The sequence below is a fragment of the Macaca fascicularis genome, chromosome 4 (assembly GCF_037993035.2).
Source record: "Macaca fascicularis isolate 582-1 chromosome 4, T2T-MFA8v1.1".
Lineage (NCBI taxonomy): Eukaryota > Metazoa > Chordata > Mammalia > Primates > Cercopithecidae > Macaca > Macaca fascicularis.
Genome location: NC_088378.1, coordinates 6934435 through 6950649, shown reverse-complemented (window position 1 = coordinate 6950649; position 16215 = coordinate 6934435). Strand labels below are relative to the sequence as shown.

The following is a 16215-nucleotide window of genomic DNA, read 5'->3' as shown; positions in this document are numbered from 1 at the left end:
CCCCAAATCACTTTTTTAAATAACAGACTTCTACATTCTCATAAAAGTAAAAGCACTGTATTATTGTTGTCCAAATTTGTGTACCCAAAACACACCAGTGTCTCAGACAATTAAATGTGACAGTTGAGGGTCACAGTTAAGGGCCTGAACGATTTTCCCTTTTGTTTATTCCCAGCTCAGATTATTTGTAAACTTGCATATGACATAACTTTAGGGGCCAAGTGTGGCAGAAATGTCATCTTCCCATGACACGCGCCTTGTGTCCCTGGGGAGGGAGCTCCGATGAACTGATGGAGATGTCAGACTGTGTTACAGGAGTGTCAACAGCTGCACATTTATCACTGCGCCATAGGCCCTCTCAGACTGAAAGATTTCACTGTTTATTCACAGCAAAGACACTTAATTAATGGGTAGGCCTAATCGGGCTGTCTTATTATTTACAGGGATACCAGTGTGGCTTAGCTCAACTGATGTGCAAACAAGCCATCCTTGAGGAAGCTTTAATTAATAATTCTGAGCCAGGCATGCCGAGAGGCCCTGTCTCCCAGCTCTGGGGTGATTTACAGCGTCTCCTTTGCCATGTTCCCATGTCCCCTGCATGCAAATGAGTGACCACCCTAGCAGATCTTTCTTTTTCAACTGCACTGGGCCATGTTTATTACAGAGACACTCTTATCTTTGCACAGGACTTAATGGAGATAGATACCCCAAATGGAAAAACTCCTGGTGTCTTTCTTAGATATGTTGCCATGTAAAAATATTTACGTACACGTACCGAGCACCGACTGAGCTAAATTACGGAGAGACTTCATTCACTTTAGTGAATCCAAAAGTGAGTTAAGCTTCGTGCTCATTTGAAGCTCTCAATCTAGTTGGGAGTCATATATTTAAACAAATAATTATAATACAAGGTCAATTACACTCCACGTTAACCCAGAATCAGAAAGCCTACAGGGAGAATAAGAAAGGGAGAAATAAAGTACAGCTGGCTATGCCAGGGAAGCCCCTTAGGGTGTGTGCGTGTTGGGGGAGCAGGTAATTCCTATGTTGGAGGATAATAAGAATGGTTTGAAAGAAAGACAATTTTGAGAGCAACTTAGAGGGCATGAGGCTGGGTGCAAGGGAATGAACTAGGAGACTCTTGCAACTGATTGTTTGAAGGAGTTGTTATCTGGGTATAAAACAGAGTCTGAGCACTGGAAATACAACAGGGAGAATCATATTCGAGAGTCTTCCCAGAGAGAATCAAGAGATTTGACAAGGGATTGAATGTAGGGGTGAGGACAGCAGTGCTGTGACTGATTGGGAAGAGGTTTTCTTACTGTTACTCAAAACAGAGCTTCAGGGTTTGGTGGGGTAATTTTTTTTCTCCTGTAATTTTTTGCTAATACCACTGTATTACCTTCTCGCATGAAGTGGAGCTGCTGGCAGACTCATGTCAAGCAGTTTTCTGTTCTTCCTAAGTACAGATGCTTGTTAACTTAAGATGGACTTATCTCCCTGTAAGCTCATAGTGAGTTGAAAATATTCTAAGTTGAAAATATTGTAAGCCAAAAGTGCATTTAATACGCCTTACCTACCGAACATCATAGCTTAGCCTAATTTGCCTTAAACATGCTCGGAACACCTACATTAGCCTACTGGTGGGCAAAATTATCTGGCAACACAGTAAACTGTAGAGTAGCAGGTGTTTACCCGCATGATCCTGTGGCTGCCTGGGAGCTGGGGCCTGCGGCAGTCACCCAGCATCTAGAGAGTTTTGTACCGCATGTGGCTAGCTTGGGAAAAGATCAAACTCAAAATTTGAAGTACAGCTTTACTTAATGCCTATGGCTTTTGCACCATCATAAGTTGAAAAATCTTAAGTTGAACAATCATAAGTCAGGGACTGTCTGTATATGTATGTATACCTATCTGTGTATCTGCTGTCTGTCTTTATATCTATCTATCTATCTGTCTATCTATCTATCTATCATCTCTATCTATCTATCTATCTATCTATCTATCTATCTATCTATCATCTCTATCTATCTATCTATCTATCTATCTATCTATCTATCTATCTATCATCTCTATCTATCTATCTATCTATCTATCTATCTATCATCTCTACCTATCTATCTCTATCTATCATCTCTATCTATCTATCTATCTATCTATCTATCTATCTATCTATCTATCATCTATCATCTCTATCTATCTATCTATCTATCTATCTATCTATCTATCTATCTATCTATCTATCATCTCTATCTATCTATCTATCTATCATCTCTATCTATCTATCTCTATCTATCTATCATCTCTATCTATCTATCTATCTCTCTATCTATCTATCTATCATCTATCATCTCTATCTATCTATCTCTTTCTCTCTCTCTCTCTCTCTCTCTCTCTCTATCCTATCTATGTATCTGTCTACCCATCCATCTAATATTTCTCTGGATGACTTCAGATCTTTAAAATCCTTGTTCTTAAGTTTCACTCTGATATCACAAGGAAGGGTATGAACCTTCCTTGTCCTACTTAGAATTCAAGAAATCTTGAAATCTGAAATTTCATTTTTAATTCCGGGGAAAGCTATTCCTATTATTCCTTCCTTGATTTTTTTTCTCTATGCTTCAAGTTTTTATTATCTCCGTGCAGCAAGTCTATTTCTACATGCCATATGTTTGAGCTTTGTTCTCTGGTATCTACTAGATTCTGTCCTACTGAATCCTGGGACAGTTTCTCCATCAATTTTCCAGCTCTCTATTTCATCCTGGTGCTATCTGTTACTTTCCCCATCAATGCATTCTGTAAATTATTACATGTTTTCATAGCAATTATTTTCCCAAATGGTCTTTGACTTCTGCTTACTACTGTCTTCTTGTCTGCCTCTGAGGATAAGGATTATCCTATTTTAAATTCTTGATATGTCTGTTCCATGAATTCTACCTAAGGTGGTGTTTGGTGTTTGGATTGTGCTCCTTCTTTATAGTGGTTGCAAGAGCTCAGATATTGGCTTGCACGCTCTGTTCCTCTGGATGTAATTCTAAACTCACCAAGGCAAGGAAAGCTTCACCTTGGAATTGGAGCATGATTTTTGCCTCAGACTCTGCCCTTCATTTCTCACAGGTCCTATAAGCCCTCCTTAGATGGGAGACAATTTTCTTTACAGTGAAATTTTTGGGACTGGTATCAGAAGCTACTGACACTGTTCAATTAAAACAGAAAGAGAGGAGCACGTGGGGGAATTGGGTCTTTTCATGGCAGTCCATCTCTGCTCTGACATTTGTTGACTCTGAACTAACAGTTTCTCTGGGATTCCCATGGGAAGACCCATAAGAAGACTTCGGTTTTCTCTGTTACTTTCTCAGTGTGAGCCTGTCCATTTTATAATGAGGAGGTATTACTCACATTTCTGGTCCGCTATTGGAATTTGTACTGTTTGACTGTTTTCCTTGTGTGTGCGTGTGTGTGTCTGTTTTAATCTGTAATGTATTCTGTCAGGAAGACATACGAATTGATGAGAAAAATAAGTACCATCTTCTGAAGTCCTAGAATTTACATTTGAAATGAGTTCCTAGGGGATTTTGATGGTATTTTGGATTTGAGGCCTATGGGTCTATCTGATTTCATTACCAAAAGATATAATCTCTTTTAAAATATGTTATATGAAAAACTTGGCCAGGTGCAGTGGCTCAGGCCTATAATCCAAGCACTTGAGAGGCCGAGGAGGGCCGATTCCTTGAGGTCAGGAGTTCAAGACCAGCCTGGCCAACATGGCGAAACGCTGTCTCTACCAGAAATATAAAATTTAGCCGGGCATGGTGGCACATGCCTGTAATCTCAGCTATAGCATGGTGGCTGAGGCATGAGAATTGCTTGAACCTGGGAGGCAGAGGTTGCAGTGAACTGAGATTGTGCCACTGTACTCCAGCCTGGGCAACACAGCAAGACTCTGTCTCAGAAAATAAAGAAAGAAAGAAAGAAAGAAAGAAAGAAAGAAAGAAAGAAAGAAAGAAAGAAGGAAGGAAGGAAAGATTCAATAAAACAATTTGTGGTTCTGTTGAATATTTGCTAAGCTGATTTCTACCTTGTTGAAGACCTGCAAATACACTTTTGCTAGCTAAAGTTTGAAATTGCCAGTTGTCAATATTGGTTGCTAATGATGTTATTAATCAGCTTCTCAAAATTTGCTGACTCCTTTCACACTTGTTATTATTAGCTGAAAGCAGCTCATTTAGAGTGACTGTGGTTTAGATTTGTTATGATTTTATCACCTAATTGTGTTATCATTCTGGAAAAGTAATCATTAAATATTTAATATATCAATATCTGTAAAAGAAAGTATGCAAAGTTCACACTTTCTGTTAGCTCACAATTGTAAAGCAATTTTCATAGTCACACTTTTTACTTTTTAAGTGATGCTAACTAGGATTGGGGACAGTCATATATTAATATGCAAAAGGTATGCACTTTTAAGATGTGGTTAACTCACAACTCTCTAAGGGGTAATTCGGAATAAGTAGCAGTTGCCAATTGTATTAATCAGCTTTCAAACTTCTAGTTCCACTACACTGTTACTATATCTTATTTGAAAAAACTTCCTAGAATTATTGCATCCAACAGTTTCTGAAATTTAAGATAATTAGGACTAAGATAGGCAGAACTGTGTTGTTTCAGTGTGGCATACCTTTGATTGAGAGTTACTAAAAAAGTCTATCATCAACTTAAGCTTTGGAAATGATCTGCTTTCATTCTTTGTAGATTATAAGGAACTTTAAAACTCACTTCTTTATTCATCTTTGAGCAATTCTCTAGAGAGATACATTTTTCTCCTTTTAAAATTTGCTTCACAAACTTTTTTCTTTGAAATCTGAAACTCTGGGAGAGTTTTAAAAAGTCTAGTGTCAGTGCACCTAAGTCATTTGCATCTAAACCAGATTTCTCTCTTGACAGCTGAGCCACTTAACAACCATCCATGTCTTCCTCATACTGTGGGTTCTCGCAACCCAGTTCCAAAAAGGACCATACTCTTTTTTCTTTTTTTTTTTTTAACTAGTCAAGTCTATGTCCACTTCCCTTTGATAGAAATCTTCCTTCTATCTCCCTTTAGCACCAAGCATTCTTCCTGCGGGTCTCTGTGTGATAGTGGCTTTCCTAGGACGTGCCCCTGGCCTCCACTCCCTGCAGGCAAGGCTCCTGCTCTTGTTCCTCCAGCACAGTGCTTATCATAGCACACGTGTGACTTCTAACCACCCATCTTTCCTCATGCACTCTCTGCTCTGTGAGAAAACCAATGGCCTCCATATCTCACTGTTATATTCCTATAACCCAACCTAGTGCCTGGCACATAGTAGAAACTTAAAAAAATATATTTGTTGAATCTAAAACTGCTTTTTTTCCCCAGCCAAGAAAATAGCATGACATGCTATCAGTGTTTCCTTTCCCTCTACAAAGCTGAGGCTATTTCAATCTCTGTCTCTCTTCTTTCTACTTCTCCCTCCTTCCCGGACAGTCGTAGTTGTCTTTTTTTTTTTTTTGAGACGGAGTCTCGCTCTGTCGCCCAGGCTGGAGTGCAGTGGCCGGACCTCAGCTCACTGCAAGCTCCGCCTCCCGGGTTCACGCCATTCTCCTGCCTCAGCCTCCCGAGTAGCTGGGACTACAGGCGCCCGCCACCTCGCCCGGGTAGTTTTTTGTATTTTTTTTTTTTAGTAGAGACGGGGTTTCACCGTGTTAGCCAGGAGGGCCTCGATCTCCTGACCTCGTGATCCGCCCGTCTCGGCCTCACTCACAAGTGCTGGGATTACAGGCTTGAGCCACCGCGCTCGGCCCGTAGTTGTCTTATTATTACCCTTAACAAAGCAGTAGAAGCAGTTCTGAAACTGACTAATTGTCCAACGGGTTAAATGCAGAAGCTTTGTAGAGGCTGAATTCTAGGATTGGGTGATATGTGACATCATTTTCAAAGCCAGCCAGAGGCCCCCCGGGCTCACCTCTGCCTGTGCAGTGCTGGCCACTGAGCGGATGAAGCCTGGGCTGTGGAAGCCTAAATCTAAGCTCCCATCTGAAGCTGTGGATACGGCCGCTCCACATATCCCACTGGACAAAGTTGGTCTCCGAGCAACCCCTGACATCAGAGAGGTGGTTATGTTGACTTGTTCTATACGTCCAGGGAAGAGAGAATAACCAGGGACACTGGTGAGCCCCGTGGGTGCCTATGCATAAGCCGACGGCCGAGGGAGGGCACCATCAGCTGTGAGATGAATCCTGGTGACAGGGATCTTCAAATGTGAAAACGAAAAGTGTCTCTTAGAGCAGGGGAGTATGGTATCCAAAACCTCTGCATTTCTCATCTGGAAAATGTTCAAATTGGAGAAAGTCAGTAACTATTTTCCTTAACCAGTTAATACATTCATATTACTTGGCAGAAAATAGGCTTCAAAGTATTTTCCGACGTTTTGAGATGTTTAGGAATCTTATTTTTTAAATCACAGATTCCTTAGTCAATATCTGTTGAAAATTTAAACCGTTCGCTTCTATTTGATTTGTTATGCAACTTAAGTTTTAGTTCCATTGCTAACACTTCAGCTTAAGTTCCTAATATGGTAATAATTTAATCAACTCAATGTATGTGATTTACATTTAATGTATGTGTTTACTGAGACTCATCTTTAAAGTTTCCTTGTTGATTTTAAGTTCTGAAATTCTGAACAGGGCCCATGTGCTGTATTTGCTGTTATGAAAAGTTGCCATTGTGCCATGGTGTGACCTGAGCCCAGCATCCAGCAGTGCTTGGCACCCGTGGGGTAGATAGTGCACTTTTGTGCATTTTGACATAGGTGTAATAACAAAGAGAAAGAAAGGACTCGTACAGGGCTACAAGCTTTCTGACAATGATAGGTTTACAAGGACTTTGAATATATCACAGGAAAACATTTGGAGAAACAATTCCTGAATCCTATAAAAAATGAGTTAATTGACCAGTGCAAGTTTATGTGTCAATGGCCTTTAGTTTGCTAAATTGTAACAAACGACACTTTCCTGTGATACTGTTTTTATTATTTTCATTTCTAAAACTAGTCAAACTTGGTTTAAACGGAAAGGTTTGTAAAATTCCTTAAGCACTTCCATGAAACAGCTTGGTATGAAAATCATTGATTTTGTTCCCGCCTGCAAATTTACAGATAAGGAAGTTTTGGCCCTTGAGAGTTAAGAAACACACCTGAGAAGTAAGGGTGTACAGTTCTATGGTCCTCACTTTTGAATCAGTGTTTTCATACATGTTTGTATGTAGGCGTGTGTGCATGTGTGCATTTGACTGTTGATTTTACTGAATACCATGTACATGTTCAAACCTATACCATCTTATCTACCTTTGCTTTTGTTATAATGACTGACTTTCTCCAAATGACCAAAATAACCAGATATTAAATTTATGCTTTAGGTACTTTTCATGAGAACTCCCTGTGCTATAATAAAAGTTTGGAGACGTCTGCATATTTGGACTAAAATGCAGATATTTTTGGCTATTGGATGATTTTCTATTTTTACATATTTGATTATGTATTACACTTATAAAGATGCCCAAGCAACAGAATTTTGCTAAAAGAGAATATTTATTATGTTATTTTTGTCACAGTGAAATAATCGTTTGTTTTAATATGTAATGCAGCTGATTTTAAAAAATACAGAAAAATATCAAAAGAAAGAAACAGTGCCTAAATATGTACCACCTTAAGATAACTACAGTGACTATTTTGGCAAATATGTCTGCACACATCTATGTGTATGTGCACACATGCGCAATTTTACACAAGTGGTACTGCGTCATGAAAGTTTTCCTGTTTTAGTGGCTTTATTCTTTCTGTGTTGCTTATCTTTGTTCCTTCCTCCCTTCACTCAGCTTTTGGCCAGCTCAAACCTGAAACATTTGTCCTTGACTGCTGCTCCACACGCCCATGCTGACATCCAAATGTATGAAGGCAGGTCGGGGTGAGGACCAACGTTTTACTAGAATGCAGTGTATTACATCCATGTTGCTTTTCTTGCTAAATAAAAATTTCTTTAAAATTCTTCAGGTTCGCTGGGCACAGTGGCTTAGACCTGTAACCCCAGCACTTTGGGAGGCCAAGGCGGGAGGATTGCTTGAGCCCAGATTTTTGAGATCAGCCAGGAAAACATGCTGAGTCTCCCATCTCTACAAAAAAATACAAAAAATTAGCTAGGTGTGGTGGCATGCACCTGTAGTCACAGCTACTTGGGAGGCTGAGGTGGGAGAATCACCTGAGCCTGGGAAGCTGAGGTTGCAGTGAGCTTAGACTAAGCCACTGCTGTTCAGCCTCAGTGATAGCAGTGAGACTCTGTCAAAAAAAAAAAAAAGACAAAAAAATTCCAGTTAACAGGTAGAGATTTAATTTATATATTCATTTTAATAGCTCCATAGTATTTATGTATACTTACCACTGAACACTTGCTTTGTTTCAATTTATTTATTTTTGCCAGTTACTTATATAGGTCTTGACGAGGGAACAAGGGCATCACCGCCTTTGATGTCCACTTGAAGAGTCCTCCTCCCTCATCCTGTAAACTGACTCTTCATCTGTAGGAATATTTATTTTATCAAAGTCTAAGTACTTGTGAATTTAGAACATCAGATTACTAAGGGAAGAAAAGGTAGAAAGCCTTAAGAGCAGACACCCCAAACCTACCTAATTACAGACACAGCCAACATGGAAAACAATATTAATGCTTCAGCTGTTTAATTGGCGACAGCTCACCAGCATTTTATGCATACTTCATATTTATTCTAACTGTTTCGGCTATATTACCATGTAGTGAGATTAATACATTTTTAAATGAGAAGTTATATTTCTGGGTGATGCATTAAAAGATGAACAAAGTACACTTGTGACAGGTCATAAATGCTAAATTAGAGCAAGAGAGTTCTCTAAATTTAGCTACTAGTTGAGTTTACCCCTGTATAATAAATCCGGCAATAACCCGGAATCTCATCACGGCACTGAATCAATGGCAGTAAAATAGTAACTTCTCTTTTTAGTGCCTTTGCAAATTCAAGGCTGGAGGCGAACACTTTAGTGAGCTCACAGCTCTGCTTCTTGTATTTTAACTATAGCAAAGGACATGCTACCTGGGATCTTTGGGTTCTCCCAAATTAGCTAGTCTTCTCTCTTCAATCCATTCTGCCTCTCCGTCTCTTGCGAGTGAAAGAAAGAAACAGCAGAGCTCTTTTTTGGGAAAAATGTGAAGCTGATTTCTCCTTAGTTTTGGAGGATTGTTTCTGCAGTGCCTTCATTTCCAGGTGCCATGGAGACTTAACGTTTGGGCACAAGGACTGCAATTGTAACTCATTATACTGTTCCTTAAAAAACACTCAAGACTCGAAAATCTTCTGGCAGGGATGAAAAGGAATTGTTTTTCTTCTTTTTGTTACTGAATCTGTGACAGCAACAGCAGCTATATTTACAGACACAGGTGATTTCCTTTTGTTGTTGCCGGCTGCTTTAAAAATGTATGAGTGCTTCCCAAAATACACAACTTTTGCAAATACTTGAAATTAACATTTGTGAAAAAGACAAATTGCAGATTGAGTGTCAAGCCTACCGACCTATAAAGTACTTGAAAGTAAATTGCACTTAGGAAGGAAGAAAGCTTTTTCCCCCACCCTTGGGAGTGGTTTCTCAAGAACTGTAGAAATTGATAGTAATTTTCCTAGGAAGAGGAAAGCTTAAATTAAAGTGAACGTAGAATGAAATAACTCAAAACAGTAAAAGAGCAAGAGAGACCTTTTAACCTGCCCCGCTTACAGCACATTCTCTTACTAGTAAGGCAAGTGTGTTCCTGATGAAACTCACTGTGTCCCGCCCTGGCAGAGCAGGCATTAATCAGGTGGCAGATGTAGGCTCTGAAACACATCCATATAAGGTATTTCAAATTTCCCTGTAGAAACTCAGGATAGTCTCCAAAGAAATGGAATGACAGGGACCTGACCATAGTACTCATATATACAGAATGGGTGTTAGAAACAGAAGGGAGGTAGAGATTCCAGAGTTACTTTTCATAGAGAATTAGCTTGAAATGCTTTCTTCCAGTCTGGAAATCTACTAGTCAGACGGTTTTAGGGGCCAGGAAACCTTTAGGTCTAAATCAAGAGGAAAAACAAAAAGGATATTGGGAGAGAATAATGGTGTGTGAGTCAGTTTTGCATTGCTCTAAAGGCATACCCGAGACTGGGTCATTTATAAAGAAAAGAGGTTCATTTGCTCACAGCTCTGCAGGCTATACAACCACGGCATCGCCATCTGCTCAGCTTCTATGAGGGCTTGGGAAGTTTACAATCATGGCAGAGGGCGAAGGGAGAGCCAGTGCATCACATGGCAAGACAGGGAGCAAGAGAGGGAGAGGCCCAGGCCCTTTAAACAACCAGCTCTCTCATGAACCCATAATCACGGGGAGGGGACCAAACCATCCATAAGAGATCCTTCCCCACGACACAAACACCTCCCACTGGGTCCCACCTTCAACCCTGGGGATCGTGTTCAACATGAGACTTGGAGGGGACAAGAATCCAAACCATATAAAACGGCGAGGTTAAATTTCAATTATATATACTTCCTGCTGCTGTATGGCTTCCAGCTGTCATGGGGCTGGAGCCCCATGTCTACATAACTGAGGTACTTACAGTTGTTCTGGGTACCTATTTTTTATTTTTTGAGACGCAGTCTGGCTCTGCCGCCCAGGCTGGAGTGCAGTGGCGCGATCTCGGCTCACTGCAAGTTCCGCTTCCTGGGTTCAAGCCATTCTCCTGCCTCGGCCTCCCGAGTAGCTGGGACTACAGGCGCCCGCCACCACGCCCGGCTAATTTTTTGTATTTTTAGTAGAGACGGGGTTTCACCGTGTTAGCCAGGAGGGCCTCGATCTCCTGAGCTCGTGATCCGCCCGCCTCTGCCTCGCAAAGTGCTGGGATTACAGGCGTGAGCCACTGGGTGCCTATTTTAAGTCCACATTTGGTTAATTCCTTTCTGTATACAATATTGTCTGAAAACAGTGAGTTTACCCAGAATTATTTCCTCATCGACAATAAATCAGAATGCCAGCATGAAAACATTTCCTATCTTCCACTTTCATTCTGCCTTAGAAAAAAATTTTCTGTTTGCATGACTCATTAATTTTTGGGAAATGTTAAATGCAAGCATGTAAGAGAGATGACGTCCATTCTCACTCCACTTTCAAGGCTGAGAATGACTGCAAAACACCTAGATTTATGCATATATATCCAACAGTGTGATACCTGTTGATTTCTTTATGCTGTCTTTATCGCAGAGGTATCAGAGGAAACAGTGTCCACACTTCCTCCTGAAATGCCGGAGAAGTCATTTTGCTGAAAGGACTCTGGTAAGGACAGTATCCCCAAGGCATTATTTATTCAGTAAAAATCCATGGGAGAGGAGAAGTGAATGTGGCACTCAGCATGAACGCAGATGGCCTCACCCAAGGTTGGGTGTGTAACTCACTCAGCCAATCCAGTTGTTCTTCTGTCCTGGAAAAGCCCTGGGAATTCTAACATGTTAATAAAAAACAATGATAAGAAAAACTATTAAAATGTGTTCATTGCGTTTCACTTTAAGTTTAGCCTTAACTAGGCAGGAGATTTTTTTTTTTCTGTGTAATTATTAGTTTTTATTATGTATTTGTACTGCATCAATCATTCTGAAAGTATAATGGACAAAGCAAATGGATTTTATAGCCAAAGAGTGTAAGTCATGTAAGCATATCCGCTTGGCTTAAATGAAATGGTAAAAATAACTCTGGGGTTTGGGGGCTGGGGAAGATAAATGATGAAATTTTAATCCATTGCAATCCCTCATGTAATGCAGTGCAAGAAGCAATTCATCTACTTACCCATTTCCACATGGTTTATCTGCTAATACCTTGGTATTTAAAGGAGAGTATTAGATGAGATCAAAAGAGAGAGGGTATAGATTACATTTTCTCCTCTTAGACCTGAGAAGCCCTCTGGAAAGCTTTTATAGATGTGGGTGTTCAAACCAGGGAAGACCATGAAGTTTGATGGAATGAGGCAGGAACTTGCAGTCAGGGGACCTCTGCGGTCCCTCCTTCCAACTGCCCATTTTCTCAGACTGAGGTTTTGGCTTCAGTTCCCTCATCTGTGTGTTGGAGTCAGAACACCAACCCCGTCCAGCTCAAATTGTGTTCATAGGACATTATATACATACATAGATATGGGACAAGACTATACCTATGTTAAAAAGCTTTGCAAACTATGAAACGCTCTGTTAACATCGGCGGAAACTAGGTTATGCCAAGAATACTCTTCAGAGGAGATATGTTTACAGTTTTGTTTTTGAAATCTTGATTTTCCTCTTGTTGCGTCCACTTAGGAAACTAGAAAAGAGAGGGCTGAGTCACACAGACACAAGCAGAAAGTAACCTGACCTCTCTGTGCTCATCCCTATCCTCCATGCATGCGAAATCCACAGATTCCAAAACCCAAAGGAGGGCTCAGAAGAGAAAGAATAAATATTTATATGAAGTTTCATTCATTATATTGCTTGGGTTTCAATTCATTATATTGCTTGTATCTTGCCTAGTACAGACCTGAACACATGAACACTTAAGTGTAATATAATAACTTCTGAACAGAATTTCTCTTTATTTCTCTCTCTCTTTCTCTCTTTCTTTCAAGACCGAGGAGTCTCGCTCTGTCACCCAGGCTGGAGTGCAGCGGTGCGATCTCAGCTCACTGCAACCTCCGCCTCCTGGGTTCAATCAGTTCTCCTGTCTCAGCCCCCTGAGTAGCTGGGACTCCAGGCACACGCCACCATGCAAGGCTAATGTTTGTATTTTTAGTAGAGATGGGGTTTCACCATATTGGTCAGGCTGGTCTCGAACTCCTGACCTCAGGTGATCCACACACCTCGGCCTCCCAAAGTGCTGGGATTACAAGCGTGAGCCACTACACCCGGCCTAAACAGAATTTCTTAAACATAACTTCTGGTTTCATCTGATATACCTATAAAACCAGTTTCAAAACACCGTTTAACTAAATTCCTGGTTTTGCTTTAATCAAGACCTTAAACATTTTTTCCGTGGTTCATACAATGTATAGTTGTGTATTTACTAGCAGGGAAGTATTACCTCCTCCACATTTGGGAAACTGAGAGGCAGGGCCATAGACCAATTTGTCTGCCCTCTGAATTCCACAACAGGATGAACAGTATCTCTTAGTTTCTTTTTATTTTTTTTGAGGCAGAGTTTTTCTCTTGTCGCCCAGGCTGGGGTACAATGGCAGGATCTCGGCTCACTGCAACCTGTGCCTCCTGCACACCCAGCTAGTTTTTTGTAATTTTTTTTTTTTTTTTTTAAATAGACGGGTTTTCGCCATGTTGGTTAGGCTGGTCTTGAACTCCTGACCTCAGGTGATCCACCTGCCTCAGCCTCCCAAAGTGCTGGGATTACAGGCATGAGCCACTGCGCCTGGCTGTAGTTTCTTTTTCCTAAGGAAGTAATAGCCAGCCACTTTTCTTGAATGTCTTTCTCACCTGGGTGATTCTACTCATAACACTCTTTAACCTAATTGCTGTGGTCCTTGAGAAGTAGGGCTCACTTACATTAATCTCCCAGAGCACACCAAATTAATGCTGCTATTTAAGTCAGTCTATTTCAATCTCAACATTTACAGATAGAAAAAAGGCATTAACTTGCTCGTTTTGTTGAATTTGTCATACATGGCAGGGAGGGGCACTTGAAGGGAGCTTTAGGAGAAATGATTTAGAAGAGTGATCTGGTCCTTGGGAAAGCGTTTGTTTAACAATTTACCAAAAGTCAGGCAAATATATCTTTTTGATACCTTGTACAGTTAGGTACTTACATTGCATTTTTGAAGCACAGGTATACATCAAAATAATAATTAGAAAGGATCTCAGAAAACATAAACTACTCTACCGCCTGTCAAATCGGTAACTCTGCCTTGAAGTGAACAGAGTAAAAATTCATGTGCTAATCTTCTAGCCTTTGTTCTGCATCTTTCTGCACAGGTAGGAAGTGATAAGATCCTCTGTTGTTAGCAGTAATAAGGGCCATATAAATATATGTAGATAATTAAGGCTAAATCTTGTATTAAGAAAAATTCCAATTATCCTCACAAGGACATGTTTCAAATCTTCTACCCATGTGCTGGAAGTAAGTCCAATTATCTGAATATAATTGTTAGACATTATTTGATAAACATGAGGATAGTGCCTATGACTGCATGATTTAAAAACCCGTAACCTCTGCTTTTACTTATTTAAGTGTTTAGATTTTCAGTCAAATGAATTCTTTCTCCAGTTCTTCCCAAAATGACTTCAGAGAAGGTGTCATATATTTATACTAAAGGACCCCTGGAGATAAGTGATTACTATGGTCATGCATATATTCAAATTGCTTGTTATGGAGTCAAATCTGCTTACATGGAGTTAATTTAAACGATTATGACAAGAACTTCTGGGAAATATGTCAGCTAAATTACATGTTTGCAAACTCCTCTGGCTCTTCTCTTCAACCCACAAAAATAATGTCCTCAGACATGAATGCAAGGAACTAAGAATAAAGCAAAATTCCTTACTCTCAAACTGAAAACTTGAAACCATACAGTTTGGATGAGTGGCGAGCATTCCGGACACACCATGGTGCAGTGTTGAGGTCAGGCAGGGGTTCAATGCAGGAGGTTATGAAGACTCTATGGACCCCTTAACTAGGAGGGAGAGACACACAGACCACGGGATGGGAAGGCGTACCCTGTGCTGTTGAGTTTCCCTGTGTAGGGTGACAGCAGAGACAGTGGAAGAAAAAGAAAACAAATATAGCCAAATATAGCATAGATTTTTTTCTCTGACTTGGCTTCCGAAGGAAGAGAGCTAAGATTTGCCATAATTCTTTGCAGTCTCAGATCAAAGGTGACCAGAGAAAGAATACACACTGACTCACAAAACCAAATGTCCACAGGTTTGGGGGCATTACTGATTTCTTTTGTCATCACCAGCTTCACAGCTCAAAAGCAGGGAAACACATTCAAATGTGGGGGTTGATTTTCCATGGGAAAGGCCAGTCCCTCACCTGGGAGCTGACCTATGGAGCAGAATCTCAGTAAATTCTGAGGAAAAACACAGAAACAAAGCCTCTCGGGCCCCAGCTGTCTCCTGGCCTAGATCCCCTCAGGTAATTACACAGCTGGACAGAAAATACGCAGCATCAATACCCAGTCCTCCAAATCAAGAGCTCGGGGGAAGACCTCAATGGGGCTTCATGAGAAGCCGCAGAGGATTCATGGGGGTTTTACTTACACTAAGTTCAGGCAAATAGTAGAAGCAGGTAGACCCCCCCGCCCCCAACGAAAGTGAGTAAACCAAACCAAATCAAACCAAACATTAGGGCTGGGCCTGGTGGCTCACTCCTGTAATCCTAGCACTTTAGGAGGCTGAGGCAAGAAGATCACTTGAGATCAGAAGTTCAAGATCAGCCTGAGCAACGTAGCAAGATCCCATGTCTACAATTAAAAAAAAAAAAAAAAAAAAAATTAAATTAGCCAGGCATGGTGGCATGGCTACTCAGGAGGCTGAGGTGGGAGGATTGCTTGAGCCCAGATGTTTGAGGCAGCAGCGAGTTATGATGGCAACAATGTACTCCAGCCTGGGTGACAGGACAAGACCCTGCCTCTTAAAATAAAATAAAATAAAATAATAAAATAATTCAGAAGGGATAGGTTAAAAAATTCCACATTAAATAAACAAACAAACAAATGAAAATACCCTGCAAATGATGAGGAAACACTTTTCCCAGGGAACAGGAAGACAATTAATCTACAACAGATTCTTAAAGAAATTAGATGACAACAAAATAATAGTTTTAAAAAGCCTGATATAATTGAGTTAAGTAACTATGGAGAAAAACCACAATGGTATGGAGTTTAAAAATGAACTGGAAATGACTAACAGTGAAACCAGCAGAACACTGCATTGGTGGATGGGTTCTCTTGACAAAGTCACACAAGATGCAGAGAAATGAGGAATGATAATTAGAAGAATATCGACAATAGAGATTTAAATACGGAAACTTCTGATGATTGACAATCAACAAACAAATCCAGTGATTAAACAAAAACTATTTAAATATGTTAGAAAAAATAATGTCTTTTGAAACAAAGGTACG

At 40.4% G+C, this 16215-nt stretch overlaps 2 long non-coding RNA genes across 2 annotated transcripts in view; both read right to left on the bottom strand.

Annotated features, from left to right (window-relative positions):
- Nucleotides 1-8211: 8211 nt before the first annotated feature.
- On the bottom strand, nt 8212-11565 carry LOC141410206 (uncharacterized). The gene is made up of 3 exons (XR_012434391.1): nt 11297-11565; nt 8449-8587; nt 8212-8348 (listed from the first exon to the last, which is right to left on the bottom strand). It is a non-coding gene; the product is annotated as an uncharacterized lncRNA (long non-coding RNA).
- Nucleotides 11566-12701: 1136 nt separating this feature from the next.
- The window catches only part of LOC123573073 (uncharacterized), a 34614-nt gene continuing 31100 nt past the window's right edge, over nt 12702-16215 (bottom strand). The window contains exon 5 of the long non-coding RNA XR_010586170.2: nt 12702-15553. This is a non-coding gene — a long non-coding RNA (uncharacterized lncRNA). The remainder of the gene's footprint in view (nt 15554-16215) is intronic.